The following is a 13,108-nucleotide window of genomic DNA, read 5'->3' on the forward strand; positions in this document are numbered from 1 at the left end:
GATAATATTATAAGGGTAAAGATAAAACAAGACTATCATCTTATAGGTAAGATGTAGTTCAAAGAACACTATTTTGTGGTGTAATTGACAATATAATTAAGAAATTTGATGAATTTTGTTACATTTAACTCGTGTACGATTTTTATTTTTATTTATATATATATAATTAAATTAATTCGTGTAGGTTAGAGTAATCAAATGATATAAATCATATTCTTTAGAAGCATAATTATATTATTACTCGTTATGTGAAGCTACTTATTATTCCAAAATTGTTTAATAATTTCGTTTGAACTATACCCTTAAACGATGCTAAAAAATTAAATCATCTTCTTTAATTATAAATATATTTTGAAGCATAAACAACTTTGGTTTACCTTTCGTTGTTGATTGAATGACCGAAAATATTACTTACCTCCGCTTTTTTTAGTTGATACGTATTCCTCTCTACTCCCTCCATTCCACAATGATGTTCTTCTTTGGAACCTATGAATTTTTTAAAAAAGAGTGAATCATCTAAATTTCTCTTAGCTTGGACAGCCAACGCGCGGAGTGACTTGCCCTTTCTTGATGTTTATTTTGTGGTTGTATTTAAATATTTCACGGCAAAGGGTTTTTAGGAAAATAGTTTAATAAATTAATGTAATGTGTATATTGGGTTGTGGTTAAGCTTTTTGTTTTTTCCTACACAACTTTTTCAGTTGTTTACAGTTTTTCCTCATAAAACATCTATGTAATTATTCAACAGTGCAATATTGCAAAAATATCTACAAAATAAATTAGGATTCGATTAAATGTTATTCGAAAATCAGAGAGCGCATATTATATAATAACAGAATTAATTTAACATTGCATATGCATATAATAATAGAAAAGTTTTCTGAAGCATTACCATTTGCAAGTGTATACTCTCACCCAACCTAGTAAATTAGTAATTACTCTACATAAATTATATGGGATTAACTATATGTATGAAACTTAAAAAGAGAAAAAGTTACACCCAACTCGCATAAAAATTAACATTCAAACAATTAGAGGAAATATCAACTTGCAATGGTAACTTTCTTCCAAAACGTGGATTTGGTTATGCAGCTGAAAAAGCTTTATGCAACCCCATTGTATCCTTTAAACCCTTGATAATTTCCTTGACCTCCTTTGTAACACCTCAATAATTATCTCTTAAAACCTGTAAATACCCTGAACAAAATTCAAGAGAATTACTGGCGTGCTACCACCACGTGTTCAAACGTTAAGGCTTTATTAGAAAATAACAGCGGAAAAACTAACTCAGTTATAAATAAGTTTCAAAACCAATAACCAAAACCAAATTAAATGATACAAGCTGGAACCATTAAGACCCTTATTCAAAACCCAACAAAAGTAGTAAATAAATAAAACCAGAGTTTAAATAAATGTAAACTTATGAAAAGAACTAAACAGCGAATAATAACCAACTCTCCACTCAAAATCCCACCACCTTTATGCAAGTCCAAACTATGCAAACACCTGTGATGAGTCTGCTCCCCAATATTACAAGTGTAAAGATTGGATCGTCACAGGGTCATTGAAAGGCGAAGGCCATGACCAAAGAAAGAAACATAACGCACGCAATCAACAAAGCTGAGTACATACAAGCTGCAAAACATAAAAGAAATCCCTAACATGCTACTAATAGTCAATCATCACGCATCATTAGTTTATAGACTCGACACATGACTCAACTATTTATATTACTAAGACTCCATTAATTAATAATAGGTAAATCATTATTTTTATTCGTTGGATTACGCAATAGACAAGGTTGTTCAACCCATGCTCCATTTGGAACATCAATAAAAGAAAAACTCCATGCCTTACATCAATAAACATCCAACGACCACGGGCGCGACTCCGTGACCGTAGTTAGTATGAGATCTCACCTAACTCCTAGTTTTGAAAAATATTTGAAATAAGAGACTCGTAGATTAGACTGCCTCGAGAAAAGTACACGGCTAACACCCCGTGTACCCCAACCCCTGATTGTCATTACTCCATAAGTGCACCAATCCAGAGTTTTATTGCTCATCCATCTTGCACTTTACGTGATTTACAGGTTTAGACTTGGTGATGACTCATATGCAAACAATACAATCAATCCAATATCAATTCAATCAAGTAAAACAACTTTCCAATTTCAATTCTTGATTTATTAGTGACAAGCAACATTTATGATTTATTCCTTTAACTACCTCGGTGTATAAACACCTTGAGTGCATAAGGCACCCCAAAACCTTAACCTCGTCTTATAAGACTTGAATTCTTCCGTTACTCATCCTATTTCAATAATCATGAATGAGTAATAAATAAATCATTCCACAAATCACATACCTTTGCCTCTAAGCGCATCTTGCATAATTAGAGCACAAATAATTCTTGCAATATAAAATAGTGCACATCATACGAAATTCACAATGTATAACCAAACAATTTAACTTAGTCATCCCTATACATGATACTAAGTTCTCGATCCGTCCTTAAACATGCACCTAAAAGCAAGGTTTCGTAACTTGTACGTACCTTGAGCAAACGAATTGGTATGCCACTTTACTATCTAGAAATCACCTTCAATAGACTTCTGTGCTAAACCAAACAATAACATCAATAACATCTCAATCAATACCCAATCACTCAAATTTACAGCAATATTAACTTACTTTAAAACCTTCAAAATCCAAATCAAACAACACTTTAAAATCTTCCCTTTAGTTAAAATTAAAGGCTTATATATAGTCCTTTAAATTTTCTTCATGAAAACCTTAAAATACACTCTTATACATGAAATTACAACAACTTTAAAGTTTAATAAAAATCTTAAAATTATTTTAAAACCCCTAATAATCTCCCTTTTTAATGGGTGATTAAACCCTCTTTATAAAACATCAAAAGTAATACTTAGAAACTATTTTCAGCACTTAAAACTTCAATAAAAACATAAATTTATGCTTAATTAACTTTAAACATAATTAATTTTATTAATCAAACTCAAAGATAATATTCTAGGTATAAAAAAAACTTCGTTAAAATCAAAAACTGCCCGAAAATCATATTTAGAGGCTGAATTTGGCCACGAGAGGGTGGTGCTCACTACCAAAGGTAGTTAATTTTCTTAAAACATTGTTTCTACATGGAAAACTGTACTTTTTTTTATCAAAATCGGATGAGTTCAAAACCTGATCGGGATTAATATATTAACGAACGAAAATCCAAAAATTAAAACACGAATTTACATGTTCAAAATAATCTGAAATTAAATTAAACTAATCATTAGTTATAATCACCAAAATTTCAAAATATCATTACTATAAAAGCCCTAAATCAATTGTTCATAAAAACCCTAAAATCATGATTTTCAATAATTAAAAACCCTAGGTTAATAATTCATAAAATATGAAAATTTATAACATAAATATAATCTGAAATTTATAATATTTAAATCATCAAAATATAATTTGATACTAAAAATATAATTTTTATACTAAAATAAAAACCCAAAACAATTAAATTAACATTAAGCAAAATAATGAAACAAAGGAGGATGAAAATAAGACTAACCTTTTTGTGTGGGAAATTTTTGGAGATTCATGGGGTATTTATAGGAGAGAATTATTGTAGGGTAAAAAGGAAGATTGGGCCTCATAAAAATAATGGATCAATTAAGTAAACAAATGGGTTAGGCTTGTTTGATTGGACATAAATTATAGAATAAAGGTGCATAAAATAATTCGTTCAAATAATTTTCGACCTAGATTAATAATTTGAAACTTTTGAAATTAAATTCCGAAAATTAACAAATAAATATTATAAATAAAATAAAATTTCATTTATAAAATATTTTAAAAATACGGGGGATTACATCCTTCTTGCTTTTTTTCCCTTTTCACCATAGTCAATTTTATTTCCTTTCCTCCTAGTACAACTATTGCTGCACAATTATCAAATTCATTTTATTGGTCTCAATGTCATTTAAACACAATTATTATGTGTAAGTCGTTAATTTTGACCTTCACAAAGAAACAATCTTTTGCTTGTCCAATTGATAAAGTTGTCAAGCAATTAAACTATAACCCCCAATTAAATATCAAACATTTTAGATATTATTATTATTTCATTTTTCATTTAATTTAATCAATTAAGTTGAAAGATCTTTCAAGTTCATCCCTCTAATGGAATCATCTTATTAAGTTTGACCATGAGATGATAACTTTAAATTTACCTATAATATTTATGTATCTATACTTAGAGTTTGTTCTAATTTACTGAATTGAGCTAAATTAAACTGAATTAAATATAAGAGAAGGAAATTAGGAACAAACGGAACTAAAATTTTGCTTGACAGGTCCTTGGTATTTTAAAAACAAAAACCACAAATCTCTCATATGCCACGTGTCATCACAAATTACTCATATATCATGTGTCACATTCCTTAATATTTGCTTTTTATATTCCCTTTAAATATAATATTCAACACTCTTTATGCATTTCATAACTTGCAAATTTAAGTAAGAAAATAAGTGTTTCATTTCCAACATAATAAATAAAGTAATAGTCTTTTCCATATCCTATTTTTTTTTTTAAAAAAAATGTTAAGACAAATAAACAACTCATTATAAGAAAATTTATCTAAGTAATAACCCGTGCATCGAACGGACCAAAATGCTAGTTTACCTATAATATAAATGTAATACCCGAATATTTTACGATTTTATATAATATATTTTATAGAAAAAAAAATAAACAAAGTAATTTTTAATTCCTATTTTATGTCTAGTAGAACTCTTGTTTAAGAACTATAAATCATTAAAAACCCTAATAAAGTTATTGTATTTTATTAATAAAAGAAAAGGAAGCAGCCGTTTTCCTTTCTTGTGCGTGGTATTTGTTAACCAATACCAAAACTTTGATTCTTCTTTAACTTTTCTTTTTCGTTCAACAATTTTCATCATCATATCAATTGTTTTGTTTGATGGTTACATCATGATGAGATCAATGGAGAAGTCACATGATATTATTTATTTTTTGTAAAATCAAAGCCTAAGATAGCCTATTTCTTGCCATAGTCCGAAGCGAATTCATCCGTATGGTAATCACACAAACTTCATGTTTAATTATTATTTATTATACACACTATATTTTTGAGATGTTTGTATTTTCGCATTGTTATGTGTGATATGATTTATTACTTGTACTCTTTGTATATATGATTAACTATTATGGTATTATATGATTTGATTAGATTTGAGTATCGTATAATTGTTGTTGTACATAATTGATTACACAACTATGCTAAGGTTTTAATGTTGTTGCTCTAGGGAGTATTGTTGACAGGGTAAAGTCGTATCCCATAATCAAAAATAATTACCTAAATCACTAACTAAGGTAGATAGGGAAGTAGGGTCGATTTTCACAGGGAAACAAGTCTTTTTACTCCTAATTTATTATTATAATCTAAACTATTTAAGTAACCAATAATTATAGTTGAATAAGAAACTAAACTAAAAAGAGTAGGAACAGGGAGAAAATAATATATAAAGGATCTACGGCATAGGTTCACCAATAAATAATACTCCGGGGTAAAATAAGATAATCAATCATTGACATTGCATAAATAACATGATTAACAGGCTCTCGCAATTCATTAACCAACATAGATCTAACAGGCTCTCGCAATTTATTAAATCTAATTTCTTATTGAAAATAGCCTTTAATATCAAATTAACATCTGCTCGATTCATCAATTTAATATTGCTATACTTTTACAAGCCGCAATTGTAAAACATTAAAACAATCCAATAAGAAATTATCATGCAATACCAACAATCAATAATAGTCAATCATCAATGCATCAATTAACCAGATTGTAAAGGGCTCTCGCAATTTATTACAATCACACAATTAATTTACCGGTATTAAATCTCATTTCTCGAATCTTGACTTAACCATTTATAAATTAACTTGCCTATTGAAACTAGACCTAAACATTAATTCTCATCTCTCGATTCTTGAATCAACATTGTCAAACTCATGCATAAAAGATAGGCCTAATCTAGTCACAGAGTATTAAATCAATCAATAGGAAATTAATCTAGCATTGATAATTAACAACAATAAATTACTCCTTCATATTATTTATTAGATCCCCATAAACCCTAGAAATTAAACTACTCACACATAATTAAATATAAACTAAACAAAGCAAATAAATAAATCATGATCAAAGGAATAAAATAAATAACTAAGATTAAGGGAAGAGAAATCGTTACCGAAATAAATCTGGAATTAATTAAAGAAATAAAAACAAAGGTTTAGAGAGAGAGAGTTTAGAGAGAGAAAACTAAGTAGAGAGAGAAAGTCTAAGAGAAGAGGGATTAAGAGAAGAAGAAGAGGTCCTAAAATCGTATTGCGGGGGAATATTTATACTCCGTACAAAAATCCTAAACCAAAACAAATTAAAACGACGCTAATCGTCTCCTAAATATACACGCGCCCGATCGGGCGAGGCACCGCCCGATCGGGTGTGCCTTTTTTATCTCTAATAGCAATCTCGCGCCCGGCCGGGCGCGTCACCGGGCGCTTCTTCCGCCCGGCCAGGCGCGCCTCCGGGCGCCAGCCTTTTTGGCCGGGCGGATCATTTGGGCCACTATTTGGACTTCGATTGGGCTCCAATTCTTCAGGCCAATCTGGGTTTCCTCTTTGGGTCTTGAATACTCGGTCCAAATGCCCCGGTATCACTTATACCGAGCCCTTAATCACCGGTTCGATGTCTCTAACCGGCCCTGGGCTATAAACTCTGGTCGTGTTTCTCCAATGCTCGTGATTGCTCCAAAATATCTCGGGAAAATACTCCAAAAGCATAAATCCCTGCAAAAGTCAACCAAATCTACGAAAACACTGGAAAACACCAATTAGTAATAAAAGTGGCTCTAAAGAGCCAAAAACACTACTAATTATGACCAAGGGACGGGGGTAAAATACTATATAAAATAGACACATCAATTGTCTTGAGGTTTTAGGGTTTCTAATATTATTTTTTGGTTGAGATTTAATAACTTTTGGGTGCTAGTTTGATTACCCTAAGAGTTGAGATATTTATAAATTGAATTATTATGTTATTTGGGAACATGTGCCATTAATGATATACTATTTATTAGTTTGTGAATTATTATTTGATCTATGAGATCAAAAGGGTAAACATTATTATTTTGTTCTTGGTTTGAGGCTCAGCGTTATATACCTTAATTAGTTCTTGGCATGTTGTTAAAGAGATAATGATCATGAGTTAAGAATGAGGTACAATCTTTATGATTTATTTTTCTATGGTCCCCTACAGTGGGAATTGGCCCGTATGTGGTCTAGTTCAAGGTGTATTTTGGTTATTGAGAGTATTCAAGTTTTTATACTTGTTGATTTATTATTCGAATTACTCATGTCCAAACCTAGGTATAGAACAATGAGCATGGCACACTTATGGGATAGAGAGTTGAGTAAAGGTTCGTATTATTATTCGAGGTTGAGTTGATAAAGGTTATTTTCATAGTATAATGTGTAATGTAGTTTCGAACTACATTGTTCAATTGAGCTAGTAATATAGATTATTAAATTATTCTTTGTATTCTGATATGTGATGATTACTCAGCTTTTTGCTGACGTGTGTGTCTGTTTATTCTGTTATATGTGTTTGTGATAACTTGTTATTTGATACGATTTTAGAGTAATTTCGAACCTTGTTTACTTGGTATATTGGCATTTTGGTTCACTTTTACTCTATTTTTGTTTAACTTTTGTGTATCCCTTGCTTCACGGGTTGTTAGTGTTTTCGTTGGGTTTTTAGGTTCAAGGGCGACCATTTGAGGCATTTGGATGATAAACCGAGGTTAGAAGCCGAAACAATGGAGCAAAACCGAATAAAAGTGAAGATAAAGGCCTTAGAGAGTCTGCACGGACGTGCAAAGTATGGCACGTCCGTGCAGTAGTGTTCCAGCACGACCAGAAGCTACTGCTTGCTGTTTTCAAGGCTTGCACATCCATGTAGAACTCAGCACGTCCGTGCAGGCTATTCAGCACGTCCGTGCAGGTTATTCAGCACGTCCGTGCATGATCCAGCACGCCCGTGTAGGTTGCTCAGCCAAAACTGAGCCTTCTGCCTCCCAGGTGCACGTCCGTGCCAATATCGGCACGTCCGTGCAGGATGCCCTGAGTAAAACAGTACCTTCTGCCTCCCAGGTGCACGCACGTGCCAATATCAGCACGTCCGTGCAGGTATAGCTGCACGTCCGTGCCAACCTCAACACGTCCGTGCTGACCTGTAGCCGTGCCCGACTCTTGTTTTCTCCGTCCTTTTTATTTGGGGGTCTATATAAATAACCTTGGAAGCTCATTTGTACGGATCTAAGTTTTTAGTGCCTCCTCTTAGTTTGCAATTGTAGAAACACAAATATTCTCAAATCATTAGCTAGATTATAATTATTAGCTTGGAAATTTGATTCTCAATCATTGTAGAAGACAAGTTCCACCATTGATATTCAAGTTGAAGCTTCTAGTAACATTTTCTCACTCTTCTCTTCCATTTTAATTGCTTTGATTGTTAATCATCTTGCTTAATTCTTGTATGCTTGGATTGTTATTTAGCTTAATCCTTGGTTAATTCTTGTTCATGAGTTACTTGAAATCCTTAATTGCTTTAATCTCCATGGATTGTGAGTAGTCTAATTTTCTAGGGTTTGGGTAAAACCCTCAATGTAGTCACTAATTACTTGTTGCATGTGTTAATTTGGTAATTGTTAGGTGTTAATTAGTTGAGCTTAAGTGGTTTAATTGCTTAGTTCTTGTATATGGCCATTGCTAGAACTATTATCTAAGCTTTCTCAACGAAGGATCGAGAGATGAACTTGAGTTAGCTCCCTTATGCTTAATTGACTTGAAATACCATGAGAATAGGAATTTCCAGTCAAGGGAATGTTTTTGTCATCGTGATTATGCATTAACACTTGTTTTATGCTTTGTAACCACGAGAGTAGGTTGTATTCATAATTCGAGTAATCCCTCTAGCTTGAGAGAGTAGTTGGGTGCTTTAGATGACTTCCCCTATATCATCCCCTAATTACCATTGTTTGCTACTTGCTAATTGTGATTTGTGACAAAATTGAGTGGCATATCCCAAGCCCTAGAACTCTCTAAATATAGTTAATCTCCCCCTAGCTCTAGTTGACTTGAACTAGCACTTGTTACATAAAACCAAACCAATTTCGACTTCATTTAGCTTATTTATGCGATATTATTTCGGTGGTTGATTCAACGCCTCTCTTGGGTTCGACCCTTTCTTACTCTTGCTATTAGCTAGTAGACCAAGATAGGACTTTATCTTTGGTAGGCTCGACGACGGTCTATCAGTTTGCGACCATGTCTTTTTCTTATGGTGGCCCTGCGACAATCTATTTTGGAATTTGTCCTGAATGGTGAGCAGACAAGATTGTTTTAGTTAGTTGATCAAGTGATCGTAGCGAAATGAGCTCAAGTCTTTCGAATAGTTTGTTATAACAAGTTTGTAAAGCTGTGTAAATAGCTCACTTAGTTTTATTGGGATTTTGTAAGCCTTAGCACTTGACAGTTTATTGAGTGTGGCGGTAATACCTAGGTGGTTCCAATTCCGGGTAATAAATTAAGGACCCGGTTATAACCAATCCCAATTCCAATTCTAAACTTTTTGGAACCGGAATCGATTGGGTGCCCGGTTACCTAATATATGCTAAACTAAATAAATTTTAAATAATAAAATATGTTGAATGTATCCAATTTGTAAATTAAAAAAGTATTATTAATACCTAACATAAATACAAATAGCTTAATGCATATATAAATATAAGTATTAAACGCTAAAAATGAACCTAACTAAAATAGGAATTATAATTTGTATTATATTTTAACAATTACATACAATGGGTACCCGGTGGTTCCAATACCAATTCCTAAATTTTAGGACCCGGTTGAACCAACTCCAATTCTGGAACTGAATTTTAGGACCCGGTTCCTACCAATTCCAAGTCTGGGTCCTAAAATTTTGACCGGGTACCCATTTGCTCACCTTTAATATTACCTCCGATTTAGGTGCATGCTTCCGCAATTTTATTCAAAAATTGTTTATTTTTCCTTTAATTCATATTTATATTAGCTAGTAATCGGGGGTGTTAAAACAAATAAATAATATAAAGGTGCATAAATGCAAGGAGAGAGAACACTCATTACATTTGTTCATGTGGAAGAAAATAAATGTAAGAAATTACATATGGGGTAAGAAAGTAAACAAATATTTTGAAGGGCATATAGGTCCCTGCACTATTGATGAGTGCAATCTCCTACTTTTTATAAGGTAGGGATCTATAAGAGCAGATATAGTCATGTGGGATCTAGTTTGATTCGTCTTTATGAGTAGATTATTAATATCTAACTTTTATAATTTTTGCTAATGTGAAATTAAAGATATTTGCGGTCAAAGATGGATAAAAATTTGCATCGATTTACAAAACAGGAACATCATTCTGAAACGAACGGAGTACGAAGTTTATTTTTAATTGACACATTTCATTTTTTAGGTAAGTTTTATACCTTGCATTTATTCATGTCCCCACTTGCTTTACCATTCTTTCTCACACTCTCTCCTCTCCTTAATATGTGTGTCAATACATCCTAAGATCAATAGATGATCATACAATTAATTATCAATCAGTAACTATATACTAAAAACACACCAACAATGACACGTGTCATCTTTTGCTGTGTTTTAATTAAGACTTTTTTTTAATTATATTAAAGAAACAAATCTTACAAAATTTAATTTCCTAATCTATTCCCAAAAAAAAAAAAAAAAACCCTAATTTATGACAATATAATTAATAGAATAAAAATATTTTGACATGTCTTTCACACAAATATTTATATAGTTATAAAAAAAAATCTTAACATGATTTTGATTAGTTTCCACTGGTACATCATTTTATATTAACATATTTTCGTAATAATTCATTTTAATAAAAATTTGTCAACCTAGTACATCCTTAAAGTGAGAACACCTAAACCTAAGCACACTTATGCTATGTTTGGATAACAAATTAGAAGGGAAATTTTTGAAGAATAAACCTCTCAAGTGTCACCACATGTAAGTGTCCCACATTGTTTGAAGAAGAGGGAATTAAACACTTTATAAGGCTAAGGGGCTACTCCTCATATTGTCATATGGTTTTGGGATGGAACCTCCTTGGACTTGTGAAGTGGACTCTCTCTCTTGGTTTGCGGGTGCGGCCCAGACTCGCGTTTAATAGAAATGGAAGGGAGGGAAATAGGAGGAAGAGGAAGGAAGGGAAAGTGGAGGAAATGATGAGCTCCATTTTCCCTCCAAACCTCTCCAATTTTGAAGGGATGGTCTTTATTAAAGGAGGAGGGAAAATGGATCCTTCCCTCCCCCTCTCCTTCCCTCCCCCAACATATTATCCAAACAAGAAAATTTGTCTCCCTCTCCCTTCAATTCCCTTCCTTTCCTTCCATTTTTTGTTATCCAAACATTGCCTTCAGGGATCTTAGATTGTCCGCTATTCTAAGCTAATACACTCAAGATGGGTTTGATTTGTGCAGGTGGACTTTGGGATTGCACTTGCAGTTTTTTATTATGTTTAAACTAACAAATGCACTTCAAAGGTACAATCTTTAGAGAATACTTTATGCTTTATTTTATTAATCATTTGGTTATACATGGATCTGGCATCTGGGCATAGCTTGATTTGGGGCATAATGAATTACTAACAAAGCTAACATTCAATAGTCATTAAGGGTATTTAATTTGGTGCATATTTGTGAAATCTCTATGAGATGCGGTGAAAAATTGAAAACTTGGACATATTGTGAAATAACTATAAATATTAGTACCTTTTAATTTCAATGAATAACCGAAAGTTATTATTCAAATGACAACATTACTAATTTAAGTGACTATATATTTTATAAGTTAAAAACAATTGATAAATTGCAATATATAGTACTCCGTATAAGGGTAGCTAAAAGATGTAGTTCAAATGACAACAATACTGATTTTAGTGACCATATATTTTATAAGTTGACAGTAATTGATAAACTGCAATATATAATACTCCGTATAAGGGTAAATAAAAGATACAGTTCAACTTACAGCATAATTGATTTTAGTGAACATATACTTTGTAAGTTGACAGTAATTGATAAAACAACACTATATAGTACTGAGTATAAGGGAAGCTAAAAGCTATAATTCAAATGATAACATTATTGATTTTAGTGGCCATATATTTTATATTAAGTTGACAATAATTGATAAATTGCATTATATATATATTAATATTCTCACCCAAAAAAAAAATTTAAATATATTAATATATAAATATAAGGGTAGCTAAAAGCCAAGTTCAAATGACAACATTACTGATTTTATTGACTATATATTTTTTTAAATTGACAATAATTGATAAACTGTGCCATAATAGTAACTTTAAGGGTAGCTAATAAAGTTATAGAAGTACCTTTCTAACCTATGAATGACCAGAGGCTACAGTTCAAATGACTATAGTTTGGGATATAGGACATATTTATATTTTAAGGTGTGATTAATTTATAAAATGAAGTATAGTACTAGCTTTGTCACTATTTCTTTTTGCTTCATTTGACTTTCACGATTTATAAGACATGTGTGAAAATGTATATATCTCCATTTCTATAATCATATATTCCCTCTGTCTTCATATAATAGTTTTATATGGAACTAATCACAAAAAATAAGAATTTTTAGAATCTAACATTAAAGTACAAAAAAAAAAATTCATAATTAGTTTTGTCTTATTTAAGTTTTTTGATTTTTTTTAGCATCAACCATAATTGCATAATTCAAGTGAGTAATTTCCTTAGTCTTAAAGCCATGACGTCAATCCACAATCAAATTTTTTTTTTTTCACATTTTATTAACCAATCTACCTTCAATTTACAAGGAGTTAAAATTGAATATATTCAATACATGTAGATATAATTGAACACCTAAAATAGGATATGGGACTAA

This window comes from Chenopodium quinoa, unplaced genomic scaffold (assembly GCF_001683475.1).
Source record: "Chenopodium quinoa cultivar QQ74 unplaced genomic scaffold, ASM168347v1, whole genome shotgun sequence".
NCBI classification, from domain to species: Eukaryota; Viridiplantae; Streptophyta; class Magnoliopsida; order Caryophyllales; family Amaranthaceae; genus Chenopodium; species Chenopodium quinoa.